Source organism: Hylobates moloch, unplaced genomic scaffold, assembly GCF_009828535.3.
Source record: "Hylobates moloch isolate HMO894 unplaced genomic scaffold, HMol_V3 SCAFFOLD_5, whole genome shotgun sequence".
In the NCBI taxonomy this organism is placed as follows: domain Eukaryota; kingdom Metazoa; phylum Chordata; class Mammalia; order Primates; family Hylobatidae; genus Hylobates; species Hylobates moloch.
The window spans coordinates 107,286,668-107,308,836 of record NW_026652280.1 but is presented as its reverse complement, the minus strand read 5'-3'; the positions used below and the strand labels follow the sequence as shown (position 1 = coordinate 107,308,836).

General features: G+C 44.7%; 2 protein-coding genes and 1 non-coding gene across 3 annotated transcripts in view; all 3 read right to left on the bottom strand.

Annotated features, from left to right (window-relative positions):
- The window catches only part of LOC116468019 (putative neuroblastoma breakpoint family member 7), a 901,770-nt gene that overhangs the window by 637,921 nt on the left and 241,680 nt on the right, over nucleotides 1-22,169 (bottom strand). The gene's annotated exons all lie outside the window — the stretch shown is intronic.
- LOC131380658 (neuroblastoma breakpoint family member 15-like) overlaps nucleotides 1-22,169 on the bottom strand; it is a 59,055-nt gene that overhangs the window by 11,095 nt on the left and 25,791 nt on the right. The window lies entirely within an intron of this gene.
- TRNAN-GUU (transfer RNA asparagine (anticodon GUU)) lies at nucleotides 13,875-13,948 on the bottom strand. Its single transcript has one exon. It is a non-coding gene; the product is annotated as a tRNA-Asn (tRNA).

Below are 22,169 nucleotides of genomic sequence, written 5' to 3'. Positions count from 1 at the left end.
TAGCAGTGGTTTTCTTCATGTTTCTTGTGCTTTGGTTTCCTCAGCTCCTTGGGTCACTGGATTTATAATTTTCATTATGGTTGGGAACTTTTCAGCTATTGTTTCTTCAAAAATTGGCCGGGAACAGTGGCTCACACCTTCAGGAGTCAGGAGGTGTTGAGTGAGGCCTGGAATTGGAGACCAGCCTGCGCAACATACTGAAACCCCACTCGTAATAAAAATAACGAAGAAAGAAAATAAATGTTTCCTTTCCTCCCCCCTCCTTTTCAGGGACTCACATTACTCATAAATTAGGCCTCTTAAGTCTGCCCTACAGTTCGCTGATAATCTTTTCACTTAAAAAAAATACCTTTTGTCTGTGAGTTTCATTTTGCATGTTTTCAATAATTCATGGTTCCATGTTCCCTGATTATTTCTTCTGCAACGTCTAATCTGCTGTTAATCCCATCCAGCGAATTTATCATCTCTGATATTTTGGTTTTGTCTTGCTTGCTTGCTTGCTTTCTATCTTTCTTTTTCTTTTTCTTTTTTTAGATGGAGTCTCGCTCTGTCGCCCAAGGCTGGAGTGCAGTGGCGCGATATTGGCTCACTGCAGCCTCCGCCTCCCGGGTTCAAGCGATTCTCCTGCTTCAGCTTCCGGAGTAGCTGGGACTACAGGCGCCTGCCAGGACACTCGGCTAATTTTTTGTATTTTTAGTAGAGACAGGGGTTTCACCGTATTAGCCAGGATGGTCTCAATCTCCTGACCTCGTGATCTGCCCCCCTCAGCCTCCCAAAGTGCTAGGATTACAGGCGTGAGCCACCGAGCCCGTCTCCTTCCTTCCTTCCTTCCTTCCCTCCTTCCTTCCTTCCTTCCCTGCATTCATGAGACAGGATCACACCCTGTAGCCCAAGCTGGACTTCAGTGGTGTAATCTTGGCTCACTGCAACATCTGCCTCCCAGACTCAAAGGATCCTCCCACTGCAACATCCTGAGTAGCTGAGACTACAGGCACACATCACCATGCCCAGCTAATTATTTGTATTTTTGGTAGAGATGAGGTTTGGTCATGTTGCCCAGTCTGGTGTGAAACGCCTGAGCTCGAGGGATCAGCCCACCTCAACCTCCCAAAGTGCTGGGATTACAGGTGTAAGCCACAGCCTCACCCATGATGGTATGATTTTTTTTTTTTCTTTTTTTTATTATTATTATACTTTAAGTTTTAGGGTACATGTGCACAACATGCAGGTTTGTTACATATGTATACATGTGCCATGTTGGTGTGCTGCACCCATCAACTCGTCATTTAGCATTAGGTGTATCTCCCAACGCTATCCCTCCCCCTCCCCCCACCCCACAATAGTCCCCGGTGTGTGATGTTCCCCTTCCTGTGTCCATGTGTTCTCATTGTTCAGTTCCCACCTATGAGTGAGAACATGCGGTGTTTGGTTTTTTGTCCTTGTGATAGTTTGCTGAGAATGACGGTTTCCAGCTTCATCCATGTCCCTACGAAGGACACGAACTCATCATTTTTTGTGGCTGCATAGTTTTCCATGCTGTATATGTGCCACATTTTCTTAATCCAGTCTATCATTGTTGGACATTTGGGTTGGTTCCAAGTCTTTGCTATTGTGAATAGTGCCACAATAAACATACGTGTGCATGTGTCTTTATAGCGGCCTGGCAGAGACGCAACAAAAAAAGAGAATTTTAGACCAATATCCTTGATAAACATTGATGCAAAAATCCTCAATAAAACACTGGCAAACCGAATCCAGCAGCACATCAAAAAGCTTATCCACTGTGATCAAGTGGGCTTCATCCCTGGATTGCAAGGCTGGTTCAACATACAAAAACCAATAAATGTAATCCAGCATGTAAACAGAACCAAAGACAAAAACCACATGATTATCTCAATAGATGCAGAAAAGGCCTTTGACAAAATTCAACAACCCTTCATGCTAAAAACTCTCAATAAATTAGGTATTGATGGGACGTATCTCAAAATAGTAAGAGCTATCTATGACAAACCCACAGCCAATATCATACTGAATGGACAAAAACTAGAAGCATTCCCTTTGAAAACTGGCACAAGACAGGGATGCCCTCTCTCACCACTCCTATTCAACATAGTGTTGGAAGTTCTGCCCAGGACAATCAGCCAGGAGAAGGAAATAAAGGGCATTCAATTAGGAAAAGAGGAAGTCAAATTGTCCCTGTTTGCAGATGACATGATTGTATATCTAGAAAACCCTGTCATCTCAGCCCAAAATCTCCTAAAGCTGATGGTGTCGTTTTCATCTCCAAAGTTTGATGTGGGTCGTTTTTACATGTTCCATGTCTCTACTTAATTCTTTGGGCCTGTGGAATGCAGTCACAATAACTGTTTTAAAGTCCTCTCGGCTAATTCTAGTATCATGTCAGCTCTGGTTCCTTTTCCATTGGTTATTTTCTTCATTATGAGTCCTGCTCTCCTGCCACTTTGCATGCCTGGTATGCTTTGGATGTCAGACATTGTGAAGTTCACCTTCTTGTCTACTGGCTATGGTACTATCCCTAATAAAACTTGCAATACCAAGTTTTTTTGTTGTTCTGGGACACCACTTATGTGACTTGGGATCTTTTAAATCTTTTTGGGTCTTGCTTTAATGATTTTTTTGGGTGGGGGCAGGTGAGTGTAGGTAGAACCCATTATTCCCACTACTGAAGCAAGGCCTTCCTAAGAATTCTACCCAAATGTCCCACAAATTATAAGTAGTCCAGTTGGGCTGGTGGGAACAAGTAGGATTTCCTGCCCAGTGAACACAAGGCACTGTTTCATAACCCTTTCACAAGTTTCTTTTCTTGTCCTCGGCAGTCTCTTCACAAGCATGCACTGCTCAGTACTTGAGGGAGACCCTTCCCATATCCCTGGATTCTCTCTCCATCCATGTCTTTCACCGCTGCATCTTTGTCCTTTGAGCCATAGCTGCCTTGCTGTCCACGGAGGCTCAGCTTCATCTCCTCAATCCAGGGAGGTGGCCTCAGATTGCCTGCCTGGGGCCTAGCCTGGGAACTCCCTGAAGGCAGTAAGCAGTGGCAAGAGTAGGGCTCACCTTGTTTGTTTCTCATCCCTCGGGGGTTGCTGTCCTTTGTCGCCTCATTTCCAGTGTCTTGAAAACTGTAATTTCGTGTATTTTGTCTGTCTGTTTGCAGAGAGAAGCCGTGGGCAGATTTCAGGCAGAAGTAAATCAGGCATCTGTTACTCCATCTTTGCCGGGAGCGGAAGGCATCTCTACCAGTGAGGGGGTGGTGCCCTCCTGACTTACCTAAGCAGGAGGCACAGCAGAAAGACAACATGGACACTGTCCAGAGATACTCTCTGGCACATGTTTCGCAGCTAAACTTCCAAGATGTTTAGAAAGTCTTCCAATAATTGTAATTGTTTTCTCTGGTGATCTACCTAACTGAGTCCAGAGAAAACTGGCTGGAGGGACCCTGAGCTGCTTCCTGTCAAGAGGCTTATCAAATAGGAGGGGAAATAATGGCTCCTTCTAAACATTTGTTCCTCCTCTCTTATCTTTATGAATTGCATTCTGCTTTTGTCGGATACAAATGGTATAAGGACTGTTCTCCCTCCTAAACAAGGGTATGAATTAGCATGCTAATAACTACCTCTGTATTATTCATTCCTTGACGGTGTTTGTTTTGTTTTGGTTTTCTGTAAAACTCATCTCACTGGAGACAAATCTCTGGAGCCATAAGATCCTGCACCTGACCATGCTTCTTATGCAGACCTGGATCCTTGGAGTTATTGGCTCCCTTTGCCTGGGTTATTCCGTTGACTCTCTTCAGCAAAACTGAACTCTGACTTTTACACCCCAAATCTGGCTCTTGGACATATAGATCCTTTATTTTCCCTGCTACTCCTTGACCCCGTCCTGCCTTTCCAACCTCTCCATCTGTGTGTGTGTGCCTGTGTCTCTCTGCCTGTCTGTCTCTCATACTCCAGGCTGCCCCTGGTCTTACCCCACTTTCTTCTCTTTCTCTTCAGCTTTCAGGGTTCACTTTCCTCTCTGCCTACAGAGTCCCACAGGCTCAGGGGGTGTCCTCTTACAAGGAGGGAGCTCATTCCAGAAGGTGCCCTCTAGACTTGGAATAAACCTTACAAAGAACACCTAGGTTTGAAAAACTTTTTCTATCTTCCCATTACCTGAATTATTCAAATGACTAAAAGTGGGAAATCAGTAGAATTCTTGATGTCTCTCAGAGCCCTGCATTGGAACTCCTTCATTCACTGAGCATATATTGGGTGCTCACAAGGTGTCAAGCCTTGCTCTAGGCCAGTAGTTGCATGGTGAGCAAGTCCTGCCCCACCGAGCCCACATCTGGAGGCATCAAGAATGGACAGGGCAGTGAGGGCACAACCAGCTCCTGTCCTCCCCACGAGCATTCCCTTATTCGGGCAGAGGGAGCACAAATGGTGAACACTACAAATGAAGCATAGCGAAGGATGGGGAAGTGGGTGACTTCAGACCAAGAGGCTATGGTAGTCACATGCAATGGGGCCGCTTCCCATAGGGGAAGCACAGGAAGTGGTGTGGGCTGGGGAGAATGTCATGGATCTGGCATTCCTGTGTCCGGCCCCCACTCACATGGCCTGGTGTCAACTCAGAAACATGCCCAACCACACGACTTCTGGCCTTCGTGTCACGCAGCCCTCAGGCGTCTAGATGCACAGCCTGGGGATGGGGGCATTTAATAACAGACAGGTGTCTGAGGCAGATGTCCTCAGACTTCCAGGCACCAGGTGCGTCTTAGTGGAGCAATCAGGGCAGTCATCAGCAAACAACTGAAGACTACTCGTCCTGTCCCACGCAGAGGCATAGTTAACCTTGTAACTATTCTATTCTGACCTTCATTTCCCCACATCCAGATATATGGGGCCTTTGTTGCCCATCTGCTTCAACTTAGATGATGAAAATCCTGCCTGAAGGCTTAAGAGTTTGTTAGAAAAATAGATGCTATTTGCAAAAGGTGCATTTTAGGCAAAAGCTCAGTTCTGGAGCTCCAGAACCTACCTACCCCAAGCCCAATATACACCTCCTTTCTCTCCCTCCCTCCTCATCGCACCTGCCTTCGCTGATTCTTCAGGCTGCACATCTCTGAGAAGATGACAATCCCTAGCAGAAGAACAAGAGAACCTTGGACTCTTCTGTCCATGAAGCTGTAGACGCCAGCAGATAGCCTCATTCGGCAGCAGTGGGACTCTGAAGAAGTCACTCAGGTTTTCTGTGCCTCCATTTCTGCATTGTAAAATGGACCCAATAGAAATGCTTTTCCATGTGGGTTGTTCCAAGTTTAAATAAGACATGGCAGTAAAACATTGAACCCACGCCCTGATGCACAGTAAACCCTCCAAGAGCAGTAGCCATTATTACTATCTACATCCATCTTTGAAATAATTGTATATCCTTTTAGGGTATGGAAGGATCGCAACATATAACATTTCCTAACTGACGAACATTTATTATTACAAATATTGCTGCTGGGAACATATTTCTGCATTTTAATCATCATCTGTGTGTTTATCAAATCTCTGCACACAAGTTGGGGATGTTGCAAAAGACATTCCCTGACTGGGAATTGAACCCCGGGCCGCAGCGGTGAAAACAACAAATCCTAGCCACTAGACCACAAGGGAAGCTAACAAACCCAGGAATCGTCTCATCAGAGGAAAAAAACGAGAAGATAAAGATTAACTTTCTTTTTTTTTATTTCTTTAATTTAAAAGTAAACTTTAATGTCGACAATGCAAACTTGGGGAGGGCAGACAGAACACACACAAGGCTGCCACTTCATACTTGGAGGGTTGAACAGCAGCCGGGCAAGGGAATCCTCACTTCCAGAGGGTGGGGCGGCCGGGCAGAAGCGCTCCTCACTTCCCAGACAGTTGGACTTCCTCTGGGAAGCGAGGAGCGCTTCTTCCCGGCGGCCCCACCCTCTGGGAAGTGAGGAGCGCCTCTGCTCCGCCGCCAACCCGTCTGGGAAGGGAGGAGCCCCTCTGCCCCGCTGCCACACTGGGAAGTGAGGAGCTTTTCTGCCCGGCCGCCCCACCGTCTGGGAAGTGAGGAGCGTCTCTGTCCGGCCCCTCACCATCTGGGAAGTGAGGAGCGTCTCTGCCTCGTCGCCACACCGTCTGGAAAGTAAGGAGCGCGTCTCTGCTTGGCCGCCCCACTGTCTGGGAAGAGAGATGCGCCTCTGCCCAGCGTCCAACCCGTCTGGGAAGTGAAGATTGCCTCTACCTGGCCGCCCCACCGTCTGGTAAGTGAGAAGCGCCTCTCCATGGCCGCCGCACCGTCTGGGAGGGAAAGATTAACTTTCTAAGAGGAGGAGAGCCCAACTGAAAGTGGCTCTCTGCGACCCAAGTGGGTTGCAGGACTGCAAGGCTCCAAGCAGTCACTGCCCAGCTGCTCAACGCCTCTCACCTCTGCCAGCCTGGCCGCTGCTTTGGGCTGTGTTGAGGCCAGGCCACAAGGAAACTGAGCGATGTTCCATTCTAGCCTAGCTGTAGCACGATGTGAGGCAGAGCCAAACACATGCTGTCTTTCGGAGCCTCAGTTTCCTTGCCACTAAAGTGTGGAAGGGGCTCTCAGCGGGTGATGAGCCGAGTGCTTCTGGTTCCTGATCTCTGAACTGGCTCAAGGAGCTCTTCAGATAAGGACGTGTGTAGGGGCCCCCTTTCATGCCCCGACTAGCTCAATTAGCAGAGCTTTCTCAAGGGGTCTTTGGCTCGAGCTCCAGGTGCAGATTTAGGTTCGTTTTCTTTTGTTCCGCCACGCAATTCGACGGGTCCCGCAACTGTGCACGGGGCGCAAGGAAGCCAAGTGGGTTTCACAGGAAAGACCTCCTCGGTTTCAGAGACATCGTAGCTGTCAGCTTGTCAAGAAGATTTCAGCCATAGATGAGAAGGCTGGGGATTTCTGGATTTAAAGCTAACAAGAAGTCCGCCTCATCCGGCGCCTTGGTCTCCGATGCGACTCACGGCCGGCAAACCAGGCCTGGTTCCTAGTGCTCAGCGGGGTTTCAGGTAGTAATGGACCTCCTCCCGTGCTTCTTGTGATCAAAGATGCAGCGAAGTTCCCCCATCCCACCCCTCAGCTCTCCTCCCCTCCCTTAAAAAAAGAAAAAGAAAAGGTCATTATGAAAGCCACCTTTCCTGTGTGAGGCGAACCTGCTGACCCTACTCTAGCTAAACGACCCGAGCACCGCCCCTTGAGGACATACCCACGAAAATCTTAGGCGCCGCCTTGGGCAACTGCGTATTGCTGCCTATGACGGACGAAATTCGACTGCATCTCCACATTCCTGCGCCCCCAGCAAATCGCTGGCAAAAGGTCCCAGGAAGCACCTGCGATCCCTCAGGCACGAAGACTGCGGATGGCAATAGGCCCGGGCTGAGGGTTCCCCGCTTCCTCCCAGAATGAAGACCCTGGGGACCCATACCCGGGCTACAGGATCCTGATTCTTCCCGCGGGGTATCCGGTTCCAGAACTAAGCGCCCGTGTGCCGGATTCGCCCGGCTGACAGAAGCTGCAGCAGCCGGCGGGTTTTGAGAGTCCCTGGCGCCCCGCGCCGCGCCAGGAGTGTGGACGCCGCCCTCCAGGCCTGTGGACCCCGCCTCAGGGCCTTTTCCCTGACGCCGGCGTCAGGGCTCTTGGCTTTGACAGGCGATCGACCTTTCGCCTCCTCCCAGGAGCCATAGGACCCTCCCTGCCTGCCCTTCACCCAAGTCGAGGGATCTGATCCGCGTGCTCTTTCCTTGAGGGCCCTCCATTCAGGGTGTCAACAGAGGTCGGTCAGATGAGAAACCTGGACTTCTACACACACCTGGCTACAATGAGATGGCATCACTCCCCTTCCCCTGCAGAAGCAGACTCAGAAAAAGTAGTTAAAACAGAAGGTTTCAATAAAATCGACAGTCTAACATAATACCCAAAAGTCCAAGTTTCAATTGAAAATCATTCATCATACCAAGAACCAGGAAAATCTCATACTGAATGAAAATAGGCAGCAAGTACACACTGCCAATGAGATTAGAGAAGTGCTGGGATTGTCTGACAAAGATTTTAAAGCAAGCAAGCAAGCCTGATGAAAATGATTTAGCGAGTAATTATGAGCACACTTGAAATGAATGGACAAGTAGAAAGTCTCAGCAAATAAATACAAGACTTAAAGGAGAACCAAATGAAGTATTTAAGAAGTGGAAAATACAACAACCAAAATAACAAGACCGGCACATAGGCTCAACAGCAGAATGGATGATGCAGAGCAAAGAAATCCATCCACTGCTGATGAAAAGATAGAAATTACACAATCTTAACAGAGAAAAAATAGACTGGGGGAAAAAGTGAACAGAACCTCAGGAACCAGTGAAACTGCCTCAAAAGGTCTCACTTTCCTGTTGTTATCTATGTCTGGAAGGGGAAGAGGAAGAGGACAAGGCTGAAAACATAAGAAAGGAAATGGCTAAAAGCTTCCCAGAGTTGGCAAGAGACATAAACCCATAGGTTTAAGAAGCTGTGAGGACCCCAAATAGGATAAAACCCAAAGAGGTCTATGGCAAGACACGTGAAAAAATAAAATGTTGGGCCCTAAAGACAAAGAAAATATCTTGAAAGCAACAGAGAAAGGTGACACCTTACCTAGAAAGGAAAAACAATTCCAGTGATGACAGATTTCTCATCAGAAACCATGGAGGCAGAAAGAAGTTGCACAGTGCTTTTCAAGCCGTGAAAGAAAACGACTGTCAGCCCAGACTCCTCTCCCCAGCAGAAACGTCTTTCAGGGACTAAAGGGAAGGTCAAAACAGTTTCAGATTAAGAAAAGCTAAGGAAATCTCTGACCAGCAGTTCTACCCTAAAAGAAAGGCTAAGGGGAGTTCTCTAGACAGAAAGGAAATGATTAAAGAAGGAAACTTGGGACATCAGAAAAGAAAGAAAGAAAGAAGGAAAGGAAGGAAGGAAGGGAAGGGAAGGGAAGCGAAGGGAAGGGGGCAAGATAGGCCTTCCTTCTCCTCTTGAGTTTTCTAAAATATGCTTGGTGGTTTCAGAAAAAAATCATAGCACCATTTGATGTAGTTCTAACTCTCCATAAAGAAAATATTTGAAACAATTATAAACTGGGAGGGGAAAGAGACCTGCAAGGGAGGTAACTCCTCTATCATTCACTCAAACTGGTATAACAATGACACCAGTATACTGTGTGGTAAGATATAGATGCACAGATATATGAATGTCTGGAAAAACCAAGAGGGCTCTACAGATATACTCAAAAACACTATGGATAAGGCAAAACACCATTCTCAAAGATGTTCAAGTCACCACAGGAAGGTAAGGAAAAAAAAGCATATCCAGAAAATGAAACCAGAGACAACAAATGGAAAAGGAAAAATAAATTGCAGACTTAAGCCCTACCATATCAATCATCACATTAAATATCAATGGCCTAAGTACACCAATTGCAAGACACAGACTGGCAGAGTAGGTTAATGGACATGAACCAACTACATACTGGCTACAAAGAGACTACCTTCAAATATGATACGGGCAAGCTGAAATCAAAAGGATAGGAAAAGATATATCATGCAAATCCTAGCCAAAGGAAAGCAAGACTGGCTATATTAATGCCAAATATAGTATATTTCAGAAAAAAGAAACTAATCAGAGATAGAGAGGGAGATTATATAATGAGGAAAGGACCAGTCCACCAACTCCTCCCCCTGACAAAAGTCATACATATCTATGCAACAACAACTGAAAGTACTGAACAGTGAACTAGACAAATCCACAAATATAGCTATATGCTTCAACGTCCCCCTTTCTCAACAATGTATACAACAACCAGACAGAAAATCAACAAGAATATAGAAGAACCCAACAGCATGATCAACCAGCGACACTTAAATTGACAATTTTAGAACACCCAACCACACCAGAATACACATTGTTATGGGATGCATTGTGCCCAGCCCCTCCAAATTCCTACGTTGAAATCAGAGCATTATTAGCCACTAGTGATTCACTAATTAAAACCACAATGAGAAATTGCTACATACCTATCAGAATGGCCAAAATAAAAGTGTGACCACAACAAGTGCTATCAAGGATTCAGAGAAAGCTGGATCACTCATACATTGCTGGTTCGGATGTAAAAAGTTACAGCCCACTCTGGAGAATATCTGTATAGTTTTTACTTTTAAAACTCTATATGCAACTACCATACCACCTTGGAATTGAATTCCCTGCATTTATCACAGAGAAAGAGAATCTTATGTTCACACAAAACCCATGTACTTAAAGTTTATAGCAGCCTTGTGTTTATAGCCAAAACTGGAGAAACAATGTATGCACTACTTTCATGAGGTGAATGGTTAAACAAATTGTGGTATATATCCATAGCATCAAATAATCCTCAATAATTTTTTTTTAAAAAACAGCCAACTATGGATAACCACAATAACCTGGATGAATCTCCACAGAATTATGGTGAGTGGACAAAGGGTAATCCCAAAGGTGACATGTAGGATTCCATTTAAGTAACATTCTTGAAATGAGTAAATTATAGGAATGGGGAATAGATTAGTAGTTACCAGGGATTAAGGCGGGAAGGAGGAGCAGCACTGAAGAGACAGGGTCGTGGCTATAAAAAGGCAACATGATGAATCCTGATGTTGATGGAAATGTTCTGTACCTTGCTTGTATCATTGTCAATCTCCTGGTACTGTGGCATTTGCAATACATTTGGAATATTTGCAAATATTACCATTTTGGAAATATTACCAAAATGTTACCATTGGAGGAAATGGAGTAAGGGGTACAAGGGACCTCTTTTTCTCTCTGAGTTGTTAAGATTGTATGTGAATTATTAAAACGTAAAGATTAACTTTTAAAAAACTTAAGTATATTTCTCCTTGATTGATCATGCCTTTGCTTAGAAAACATTAAGGTAACAATAATTTTCCCAGCACCTTTTATTTTCTTGAAGACAGTTTTAACAAAAGGTGTGCTTAGGGCTTTTCCTAAAAGTTTAAAACTTCTACTAATCCTTACTGTTCTTCTTTGAGAACCCTCCAGGTTTTTGTTTTATTTATTTATTTTACACCATTCAAAAGCATAGAGACAAAAACCAGCAACTGGCATATAATACTATATTAGTCTGAATTCTCCAGAGGGCAGGATACACACACACACACACACACACACACACACACACACACACACACATAGAGAGAGAGAGAGAAGCCCAAGTTCTACTCTAGGCCTAGGAGACCTAGTAAGCTCTAGACCTAGGAGAGTTTACTATAGTTCAAGACCAAGTCCAAGGCTTAAGGCAGAAGACTGACGTCCCAGCTCAAAGACAGTGGAGCAGAAAAACTTCTTTCCCAACCCTTCATCCTATTTAAGCCGTCCATGGGTTGGATGAGGCCCACTCACATTCAGGACGGCAATCTGCTTCACTCAGTTTACTGATTCAAATATCAGTCTCTTCCAGAAACGCCCTCAGAGACACAGTGAGAAATAATGTCTAACCAAATATCTGAGCACCCCCTGACCCAGGCAAATTGACACAAAAATTAATTTTCACAAATACTCTCAATAGAACTAACTAGTAAATGTAGTATCATGTCCTGCCTGTTTATCCCATAACAATTAATATAATCAAGCATAACATTGGCTTCCGTTCCCTTACAGTAGCAACACATATCAGTTTCATTTAATGTGAGGATAATTTTGACCTTATGGAGTCTCTCCCTACCCCATCTACCGTTGCCACTTGTGGATTGTCATTTTGCCATGACTATCTTTTACAAAATATCAATAAGCTCTATACTTTGGTAATGTAAGTTTGAATTTCATCCTGGCTGCAAAAGTCACTTTCTATTTTGACAAAGCCTAGAAATATTTGTGTCCATTTCCTTGAATATGGGTAGTGGATACCTATTGTGGGGCCCACTCTCAATCTCATGGTTTATGAGCCTGAGACTTGGCTGGGCTGCCCTGGGGTATCACTTCATGGCTCTGTGGCAGGACTTGAATAGGCTGATGGTGACACTTGGTGTGACCACAGCCACCTTCAAAGATGCCATTAAGAGTTCACAAGAAAATGAAGGGAAACAGAAAAACTGATTTTGAAAGCTGTTGCCTCTCCCCCTTCCTCATTCAGAGTGTGTATGATATTGCTGTGTGATGTTAGTTGGACTGCAATTTAGCACAACAGCTGTTCTAATAATTGGCAGTTTCTCATCGAGTTAAGCCTACCTGATAAGGAAGCACACTTATGTTTATTGATTACCCCCATAAAATGAACAATACATCCAACAAGGCTTCTACCAAAAATGTTCTTATTAACCTCATTTTTATACTAAGGAAAAACTGGGTACAACACAAATCTTCATCAACGGAAGAATTTAATACTGACGGTTATATAGTCATAAAACAATCCCAGAAGTTCACTGCATAACATCAAAACCAGAAATCCACACTGATGCCACTGACGGCAGAAAATCATGATACAAAAATAAGAGAGACAAGAGATAGAAAATGTACTACAGCCATAGTAGGGGGTAAAAGCCAAAGAGCTCAGTTTCTACTCATGATGTTCAGCAGAAGAACCGAAGGAACATGAGCCAATACCTCAAAGGGTTCAGGTCTGCACAAGGTGCCTGTTGGGCGCAGGGTTCTGTTGGCTCCAGTGATGTATCTCAGGTAGGCTAATTTTTACAGACATAGCCCCTGCAAAAATCTATCAAAGAATAATAAAGGGATAGCTGTTTGCATGCTAATTTACCATTGTATAGGAGGGAGAACAGGCATTAGACTGTTTTCATCAAACAAAAGCAAAACCAAGATTTATGAAGGAAAGAGGAGAAGAAAAAAATTGCCTGGGACCTTTGTGATTTTGCTGCCCTTGGATAAGAGACTTGACAGAAAGTTTTCAAAGAGGTCACTGTGGCCCGTCTTCTCAGGACCCATGACACTTGGTCACCACAGAAAACAATTACAGATGTTAGAGGACTTTAAAATATCCTAGAAGTTTAGCAGTTCATCCAATGCCACAGAATTTCTGTGTGATGTCCACCACGTCCTTCTGTTGTACACTCCTTCAGTTAAGCCAGGAGGATGCCTCTCCCCTCAGTGGAATATCATACATCAATGTGTAGAAAGCTTGTCGTGCTGGCAAGTAAATGACAAGAAGGACATTGATAGAATTGGGAAACAAATTGGAATATGATCTGTTATGGCTCCCAAGGAAGATAAATTTGCAGAATATACTCAAATTAGAAGCATTAAATAAATGCTGTAATGCAAAAATGGCACATCCTGTTCTCTACACTATAGAAATATCTGCAGGAGTGACCAAAGATACTTGTACAAGTATGGTAGAGATCATTTGTAATCCTAAAACCATGAAACTCACCTCATTTCAAAAACATCTTGGAAAGGATTAAATAAATCATGCACAAACGAGGAAGAAATGCTGTTTTCACAAACAATGGCGAGGATCACCATGAGGATGACTGATTCCACTGGTCACATTATTAAAAGAGCAATCAGTAAACCCAGGCACATCCTGGGGATAGGATACTACTGTAACAGGTCTCCTATTATTAAACATGAAAAACTCGAGGCACCTTACTCCCCCAAGCCTTCCATGAGAGCAAAGAAGATCTTTATCACACCAGAAGTGAGTTCCTGTCTAAGGTCTCTGGGATTCCTGAGTTTGACAGGTATAAAGCACCATGGCCCTTGCCAAGCCTCAGACTTAAGAAGGTGGGAAAGAGGACCTGTATGTCTCTGGATTCGGCTGGAGTTGATTGTGCATCAACAGAAACGGGTTAAAACACAAAGCGACTCGTCCCCAGGTGGGCTTGAACCATCAACCTTTTGGTTAACAGCCGAACGCGCTAACGGACTGCGCTACAGAGACCGCTACCACTGTTTCGACGGAGCGCTATAGGCAGGGCACACTCACCAAACTGCCCCCATCCCTTCTGTCTTGAGGGCCCGCCTGGCAGGACGGAAAACCGGAGAGATGAGAGCGGTAAGTTGCGCTGATCAGGGTGCATACCCGGGGGTGAGGAGATTCTGGAGCCAGAAGGACACCCGAGTGGCCTTCGCCCGCCCTGCCCTTCGCCTGCTTCAGAAACCCCCGGAAACTCCCGGGTCTGCGACCCGGGCCCGAGCCGCCTGGGGACCCAAGGGAAGCTGAACGCCTGGTGGGCTCCCGGGATGGCTCTTCCAGTTCTTTGCGCCGCCCTCACCTAGCCACTTTCCGGGCCGCTGCGGAGCTTCCGCTGCCATCTTCGGTTCCTGTGTTCCGCACGGGGGCTCCACCAGGGCAGGGATGGTGGTGAGATTCGCTCGTGGTCCCCTCGCGGGGAGCAGGGTCTGGCACTCACCAGGGCGCACGACTAGGACTTGTCGAATGAATCCAACCTGGCCTTTAGCTTTTAGTCCTTTGAAGAATCTTGAGAATGTAAATCATGAACTATTTTTCTATGGGGAACTTTTGTTTTGTTTTGTTTTGCGACAGGGTCTCACTTGATCGCCCATGCTGGAGTGCAGTGGTGCAAAAATGGCTCACTGCAGCCTCCACCTCCCGGGGCCAAGCGATCTTCGTGTCTCAGCCCCCAAGTAGCTGGGACTACCGGCGCGCGCCACGACGCCCGGCTAATGTATTTTTTATAGAGACAGGACTTCCACATGCTGCGGAGACTAGTCGCGAAGGGGAAGTAAATTCTTTTTTAAAAAGCGTTTATTCCGATTGATTTGTCGGCATCCCGTGGGGGCTGGCAAGGGTCGAGACCTCCAGTGGCCTCTCTTGCCACGCTGAGCCGTGGAGCTGCGGGGGCTCAGCTGAGCTGTTTTTGGGTGCATGCCTGGGGCAGGAGGCCGGGAGCCGGGCAAGGGGTTAACCCAACAGGGAATTGCCAGGAGGAGGGCAAGGAAGGCGATAGAGGCGTGGACCCGGGAGACGAAACTTCCCAGTAGCTTTGTGCAGCGGTAAGGACTGCACAAGCGGGAGATGAGAAGTGTTTTTTTATTGTAGCAGAATGGGGAAGAAAGGGAGGAAAAATGGAGAGACATCAAGGAAGAACAAAATCTACGCGGACCCTTAGGTCTCCAAAACGGAAGCAGCCCTGCATGGTTTAAAGAAGGAGCCCAGCGCGCTTCAGCTCCTGTGGCTCGCGGTGATCGTATCGTGGTTAGTACTCTGCGCTGTGGCCGCAGCAGCCTTGGCTCGAATACGTATCACGGCAATGTCCCTTCTAGGGTGTAGTGCTGTTTTTTCCCTTTCGCCTCCAATCTCAGCCTAGGCTGTGCGGTTTACCTGCGGCTAGAGAGGTCACAACTTTCCTGTGGCTTCGGAGCTCTCTGTAGTGGCCAGAATAGAGAAAACCCGTACCCTGCAGGCCTAAGGGTCCAGTCATCTTGAAAGACTTTTGCCTCCTCTCTGAGCAAGTACAACACCCAAAAGGTGAGGTGCTCCCTCTCAGTCAGCCTTATTGGAATCTTTTACTGTTGACATGATGTGGCTGTACCCGTTCTTCTGACTCTGATATTTGAAGAATCCGTGGGGCCTTTTCAGGCCAAATCAGAAATGAACAAGAGAAGACGAGAGTTTGCACTCCAACTACCAGGGGTATTTTAAGTAAAACCTAACGAATACAATAAAATCTAAAGTTGATGACATTCCCCAACCCCAATTTTTAATTTTGTTTTTGCTTATTTATTTTTTTGCTACCAGTAAATGACTGAAGTATAATCCACAGAGACCAAAGTGCACTAATCTTAAGTGTGCGGCCCAGTGCATTTTGACAAAAGAAACCATCACCTAGATCAAGTTACAGGACATTTTCAACAGACCAAGAAGTCGTGAGAGCCCCTTTCCAGTCAATCCTCACCCCATCCCCACTTAGGTAATCACCATTCTGATTTCTATCTCTGTGATTTACTTTTGCTTCTTGTAGAAATCACGAAAAAGACTACTGATTTTGACTGTTTTTTCTTTTTAATGCAACAATGGTTATGAGATGCTTCCATTCTATGGCATATATCTCAGCTCTTTGGTGTTATGGATGAGTGTTGTTCCAACATGTGAATATACTACAGTTGATGGACACTTGGGATATTTCTAGTTATGGCTATTGTGAATAAGGAGTTTACAAATATTCTACTATGGGCCTTTTTATGGACCTGTGCCTTTATTTCTGTTGAGCATAAACCTAGTAATGGAATGGCCGGGTAATGAAGTAGGTGTATTTTTAACTGTATCAGAAACTATCAGACAGTATTTTAGAATGGTGGCACCATTGTATTCTCTCTCTCTCTTTTTTTTTTTTTTTTTTTGGAGACAGAGTCTTGCTGTGTCACCCAGGCTGGAGTGCAATTGCAGGATCTCCACTCACTACAACCTCCGCCTCCCGAGTTCAAGCAGGTCTCCTGTCTCAGCCTCCTGAGTACCTGGGATTACAGGAGTGTGCCATCAAGCCCGGCTAATTTTTGTATTTTTAGTAGAGACAGGGTTTCACCATGTTGGCCAGGCTGGTCTCGAAATCCTGACTTCATGATCAGCCCGCCTCAGCCTCCCAAAGTGCTGGGATTACAGGCGTGAGCCGTCGCGCCCGGCCTATACACAAACTTTTGTATTAGAATAGAAAAGTGCCAGAGTTTCCAAACATCCTGCAAAGCACACTACAGTCCCAGCCAATGAAGAACTCTCTTGCCTAAAAGACAATAACACTCCTGTTGAAAGCACTTCTGGGGACCTTTCCACAGGAAAACATGAGGAAAAAGGAATGCATCACCCTAGCAGTATCGTAGGTGGGCATGTGTGTGTGCACATGCAAGTCTGCACCTATGGGGACACAGCTAAGTGAATTCTTGCTCTCTCTCTCTCTTTTTTTTTTTTTTGAGACAGAGTCTTGCTCTTGTTGCCCAGGCTGGAGTGCAGTGGCGCGATCTTGGCTCACTGCAACCTCCACCTCCCGGGTTCAAGTGATTCTCCTGCCTCAGCCTCCCAAGTAGTTGAGATTACAGGTGCCCGCCACCACACCCAGCTAATTTTTCTGTTTTTAGTTAGAGACAGGGTTTCACCATGTTAGCCAGGCTGGTCTCGAACTCCTGACCTCAGGTGACCCCCCCCGCCTCGGCCTCCTAAAGTGATGGAATTACAGGCGTGAGCCACCAAGCCTGGCCAAATTCTTACTCTTTTTTTTTAAAAATTGAGGTATAATTTATATTCAATGATAGTCACTGTTTTTAGTAAACAATTCTGAAACAATTCTGAGACTTTACTACCACCAAGATATAGAACAATTCTATCTCCTCCAAAATTCGCCCATGACTTTTGAAGAAAATTCCTGCGGCACAGGAAACTCTATGACCGAGGCTTCAAGGGCTCTTCTCTGGCCCTAAACTCACAGTGGATTTTGCCTCATTTTCCGAGGCGCAAATGAAATGATAGAAGTCGATCAAAGGAGAGGGCAGAGAGAAAGCAAGAAGGATGGCTCCTTCCTGCAGGTCCACCTTCCTGGAGTATTGCTTGTGGGATAATAGAAATGCCTTGACAGGGTTGACTGGGAACTATTGCTACTTATTAGGAATTCAGACGCCTCCAACAAATTTGCATTGTGAGGTTCTATAGTGTAATGATGAGCATTCTGGACTCTGAATCCAGCGATCCAAGTTCGAGTCTCGGTGGAACCTTTCTGTTTAATTAGGACGGCAATACCGTGTTTTACTTCCTAACTGGAATGGGGATTCTGCTGACGTTCAGAAGCTTTGCGCTGCGGGCCTCCGTGTCCCTACTGCTCCCACTGTCTGAGCCTCGCGATGTACCCCGCTTTCCTCGTCCCATCTGACAAAGGGCTAATATCCAGAATCTACAAAGAACTTAAACAAATTTACAAGAAAAAAACAACCCCATCAAAAAGTGCGCAAAGAATATGAACAGACACTTCTCAAAAGAAGACATTTATGCAGCCAACAGACACATAAAAAATGCTCATCATTGCTGGTCATCAGAGAAATGCAAATCAAAACCACAATGAGATACCATCTCATGCCAGTTAGAATGATGTTATTAAAAAGCCAGGAAACAATAGATACTGGAGAGGATGTGGAGAAATAGGAATGCTTTTACACTGTTGGTGGAACTGTAAACTAGTTCAACCATTGTGGAAGACAGTGTGGCAATTCCTCAAGGATCTAGAACTAGAAATACCATTTGACCCAGCGATCCCATTACTGGGTATATACCCGAAGGATTATAAATCATGCTACTATAAAGATGTATACGTGCAGACATATGTTCATTGTGGTGCTATTCACAATAGCAAAGACTTGGAACCAACCCAAATGTCCATCAATAATAGACTGGATTAAAAAAATGTGGCACATATGAGCCATGGAATACTATGAAGCCATAAAAAAGGATAAGTTCATGTCCTTTGCAGGGACATGGATGAAGCTGGAAACCATCATTCTCAGCAAACTGTCACAAGGACAGAAAACCAAACACCACGTGTTCTCACTCACAGGTGGGAGTTGAACAATGAGAATGCATGGACACAGGGTGGGGAACATCACACACTGGGGCCTGTCAGGGCGTGGGGGGCTGGGGGACAGATAGCATTAGGAGAAATGCCTAATGTAAATGACAAGTTGATGGGTACAGCAAACCAACATGGAACATGTATACCTATGTAACAAACCTACACGTGGTGCACATGTACCCTAGAATTTAAGATTAAAAAAAAAATTTTTCTTCCCTTATGAGGTACAAAGCCAAGCATTACACTGGGGCCATGATAGTCCAGGTTGCTGAAAGATTTAGATCTAAAGACTGAAAATTGGGATATATATTGAGACAGAGAGAGAGAGAGAACAAATGGTAACCTAAATTTAATAAAATAATAATAGACAAATTAGGGTAACGGGCATATGAGTATTTTTGTTCTAACAATTCTTTTATTTTCAAACTTATCTATAATCTTAAATTTATTTCCCAATAAAAAGGATTTTAAGTTAAAAAAAGAAGGTTTTCCTGTAGTAACATTTTCACAACTAGGGCCTTTAAGACTGAGGAAATACTCCAAGCTCTGAGCAAACTCAATAAGTATAAATCCATATGTAGACATACCACAGTAAAATGCAAGACACTAAAGACTAATACAATATTTTTGAATGAACCAGAGATGGAAGGCAGATTACCTGCAAAGGAAGGACAATTACTTTATCACTGACTTCTCTTCAGCAACAATGAGAACAGACAATACAGGAATAACATCTCCCAAGCTGTGAGGGAGAATAACAGATGACATGAAATTCTACGACCAAATAAAGCATAATTCAATGGGCAGCAGTTAACAGAATTAAGCTGTTTCCGGACATCTATGGAGAGATTTAACTCAAAGATGTCACTGTAAATTTGATTGTTGAGATGTAGTAATGGATACTTGGTAAGGTTACTGAATTAGTTAAACGATCTTCAAAGCTTAGGTCATGTATCTTCATTAAACACACGGTGCTTTGCATTTACTAAAGAAGGGCTTCTGCTTTCTTTCCAAATAAATCATTGAGGCCTTACCACCCCAAGTGTAAAAACCTCCTTTATTTCTATTCTTGGTCTCTAGTCCCTGCTTATGCGTATGCATAAATGCATGACCCTGTGCTTCTCTTTTAGTTATTTATTTCTAGAGATCATGTCCTTGAAAATCATTATATTCCCAGCAACTATTTAGAGTGGTACTAACTTAACTTGGTTTATGGTGTCAACTGCATAGCAGTTATTTGATTGGCCCATTCCTTTATAAAATATTTTATGCTTAGATGATGAACTCTACATAAATTCAGCCAGGAGAATGTTTTCCTTGGCAATCTCTGGGAGATTACAAATGTTACTTTTTTTTTTTTTTTTTTTTTTTTTTTTTTGAGATGGAGTCTCTCTCTGTCGCCTAGGCTGGAGTCCAGTGGCACCATCTCAGCTCACTGTAAGCTCCACCTCCCGGGTTCACACCATTCTCCTGCCTCAGCCTCCCGAGTAGCTGGGACTACAGGCGCCCACCACCATGCCCGGCTGATTTTTCTGTATTTTAGTAGAGACAGGGTTTCACCGTGTTAGCCAGGATGGTCTCGATCTCCTGACCTCATGATCCGCCTGCCTCGGCCTCCCAAAGTGCTGGGATTACAGGCGTGAGCCACCGTGCCCAGCCTACAAATGTTACTATTAAGTCCTCCTTCTGCTAAGAAATAAACCAAAATAAAATTATTCACAAATATAACTGTTTTGACCATGCTTTCAAATGATATGTAAGGTAGCCCACAGAAGGTAAATAATATTCAGGGGAAATAAATTATTACTTAAGAGTGGGTGCTGAGAAAAAGAAATGTGTGAAGTGTGAGGAAGGAAGTATGTGAGAAAAGCTAGGGCACAGTTGTGTCTTATATTTTTGTTAAAATATGCCTGTTAAGACTTCCTGATTGGGTAATGGGAATGATACAGTAAAATACTCTTCCTCAGAGTGTCTGACACCATTGTGATAACTTACTACATAAAAGTACAAGTTACATTATATAAAAAGACAGAATGGCCTGGCTCGGTGGCTCACGCCTATAATCCCAGCACTTTGGGAGGCCGAGGCAGGTGGATCATCTGAGATCAGAAGTTCGGGACAAGCCTGGCCAAAATGATGAAACCCTGTCTCTACTAAAAATACAAAAAATTAGCCAGGTGTGGGGGCAGTTGCCTGTAATCCCAGCTACACAAGAGGCAGAGGCAGGAGAATCACTTGAACCTGGGAGATAGAGGTTGCAGTGAACTGAGATCATGCCACTGCACTCCAGCCTGGGCAACAAGAGTAGAAACTCTGTCTCAAAAAAAAAAAAAAAAAAAAAAAGACAGAATGACTACAAGAAACTGAGGTTTCTAGTTGAGGGTTACACAGTGTGGATCTAAAAGTAGCAGGGAAAGGAAAAGGATTTGGGCCTAGAATGTGGGGAAATTTTTGATGCTGCAGAAAGCCTTCTGGTGTCTTTCTAGAATGGCTGGATTTTGGTTAAGACAAAGAAGAAGTAACTTTTCATGGAGAACAGTAGCATATAGGAGAGTGGATGGTTTGATCATTTAAGGCAGGGTTGTGAGGCTTGATGGAATATGTTGATAACAAAGATTCTTTGCTTGGCCAACTTTAGTCAGGCTTCTAAGTCTTCAGCTAGGCTAAACTGTGCACTTCCTTGCAAAATCCAGCTTTAGCAAAGAACACTGCCAAGTTTACCAAAGAACCCCTCCTTCTCAATATCTGATCAGGTTCTTCATTCTTCACCATTCTGCAGGTGATGTCTGATCACCCTGGCCAGTCTTCAGCAAGAATTCTTTTAGGTAGGTTTAGCCAGAATCTCCCTTACTCCTGATGTTTCCTCTTAGTGATTTTCCATTCACTGACCCTGGCGTTGCTCCTGGGCTATAAATTCCCACTTGCCCATGCTGTATTCAGAGTTAAGCCCATCTCTCTCCCCAGCTCCAAGACTGTGTTGCAGTGGTTCCTATATCTATGGTGATGGTCCTGAATAAAGTCTTCTTTACTGTGCATTTAAAGTATCACTGAATAATTTTTTCTTTAACAATTATGGTGTTGAAACTCAAATAGGACAGATTCATCACTGGATCCTGGGCCTCTCACTCAGGACCCTAAATGCATGCCTTTGAAGCCTTTGTTGTCATTTCTGACTAATTAGGGATCCATTGGTGAATCAGATTCCTGAGCCATTGCTACAGACAAAAGCCCTCTGATGGCTAAGGATAGATTTTGAATCTTAAGGGATGAGTATTCTCTCTGAAGCTGGGGTAGAGTCCCAGGCTTCTTTTGAAAGGAATCCTCTGGGCAGGAAGGTCTTCGTGTGGGCTTCTTGTTCTGAGTGGGCTATTCTCTGAGTCCCTAGACTAGAAGTCTCTTCTTTCTGGCTCTCTTTTTCTGAGTGAGGGGTTATTCCCTGATTCCCTGGGCTACAAATTGTTCTTCCCGCCTCTCTATAAAACCTCTCTGCTCTTTCTCTTCTCTCTATTGGATCCTGCTTCTCCCATGGGAACTCTGTCACCTGAAACCCCTCTTCTCAAGTCTCTGCTGACTATTTCTCTGTCCACTCTT